Source organism: Camelina sativa, chromosome 7 (assembly GCF_030686135.1).
Source record: "Camelina sativa cultivar CO46 ecotype springtype chromosome 7, ASM3068613v1".
Lineage (NCBI taxonomy): Eukaryota > Viridiplantae > Streptophyta > Magnoliopsida > Brassicales > Brassicaceae > Camelina > Camelina sativa.
This window is the reverse complement of record NC_141886.1, coordinates 15,238,141-15,239,745: the sequence shown is the minus strand read 5'-3', so window position 1 is coordinate 15,239,745 and position 1,605 is coordinate 15,238,141. Positions and strand designations below refer to the sequence as shown.

Sequence of the window (1,605 nt, the reverse complement as noted above, 5' to 3'; positions counted from 1 at the left end):
ATCTTGTCCATTCAGCTTTTACATTCTGCATTTTGCTTTCTGCAATAGGTTGTTAGTGACAAACACCCTCTATAATTGGCTTAACTTAGACAAGTATTGCACACCCTGAGTGCTTGCATTCACTCATTTAGGATTGATACCTCTTATTCTACAATTGCATAAGGGGAATTGAAACACCTTGCTTTCACCATTGTTCATCATCATATCATTCATTCACATTCCATTTCACACACACACAAGAAAGAATCTAGTTTCAATTTGGCGTCGTTGCCCATTTGAGTATTTATTTGTGACAATTAGGGTCTATATTAGTCTAAGATTAAGTTCCTTTATCCCCTGGTTCACTACTGATCTCGATTCTTCTACTGCTTGTTTGTGATTGAGTTTCAGGTACCAACTCGACCTTCAACTCGACCGCCACTCGACCGAGTGAGTGCTCGAGTTCGTGATCGAGTCAGAAGCCGAATACAAATAGACGTCACTTCCCAGTCGACTCGATCATCCACTCGAGCCTGCGCTCGACCGAGTGCCTGTCTGAGTCTGTACTCGAGTTTGTTGATGCAAACAAGATCCAAGGGTCATCACAATCTTTAGAGACTCTTTGATCACATCAACCGACCACCAAGGGACCTGAGACAGCAGAGAACAAGAATCAATCAGGAACAAGAACAACAAGTGCTAATTGAACAACAAGATCAACAAGCTCCAAGGGCAAGGAACATTGGTGATGTGGATACACCTAACACACACAACCAAAGAGCTGGTATTGTGCCTCCTACAGTTGCCAATAATAATTATGAAATCAAGAGTGGATTGATCTCCATGATACAAGCCAACAAATTTCATGGGTTGCCAATGGAGGATCCTCTAGATCACCTTGATGAGTTTGACAGGATATGTGGACTCACAAAAATCAATGGAGTGAGTGAAGATGGCTTCAAGTTAAGGCTATTCCCATTTTCCCTTGGAGACAAAGCTCATCTCTAGGAGAAGACTCTTCATACTGGAGCAATAACCACATGGGATGCATGCAAGAAAGCTTTTCTGGCCAAGTTCTTCTCCAATGCAAGGACTGCTAGGTTGAGGAATGAAATCTCAGGTTTTGCACAGAGAAATAATGAAAGTTTTTGTGATGCATGGGAGAGATTTAAAGGATTCCAAACTCAGTGTCCCCACCATGGATTCAGCAATGAGTCTTTGCTCAGCACTTTGTACAGAGGAGTTCTACCCAAGATTAGAATGCTACTTGATACAGCCTCCAATGGAAACTTTCTCAACAAGAATGTGGAAGAAGGCTGGGAGTTGGTAGAGAATCTTGCTCAATCAGATGGTAATTATAATGAAGATTATGATAGAACCATAAGGATCACCTCCACTGATCAAGAGGACAAATACAAGCAGGATTTAAAGATGGTCAATGAGAAGCTTGACAAGATTCTCCTAAGCCAATCAAAGACCATCCAGTTCATTGGTGAAGAAGAAGCTCTAGTCCAAGAAGGAGATAGAGAGTTTGCTGAGTTGTGCTACATGCAAAACCAGGGAGGATTCAAAGGTTACAACCAAGGAGGATTCAAGAATAACAATTTCTCTTCTCGGAGTAACAAT

At 41.6% G+C, this 1,605-nt stretch overlaps 1 non-coding gene across 1 annotated transcript; it reads right to left on the bottom strand.

Annotated features, from left to right (window-relative positions):
- Positions 1-1,077: 1,077 nt before the first annotated feature.
- On the bottom strand, positions 1,078-1,184 carry LOC147941235 (small nucleolar RNA R71). The gene has a single exon (XR_015562941.1). It is a non-coding gene; the product is annotated as a small nucleolar RNA R71 (small nucleolar RNA).
- Between the last annotated feature and the right edge of the window lie 421 nt (positions 1,185-1,605).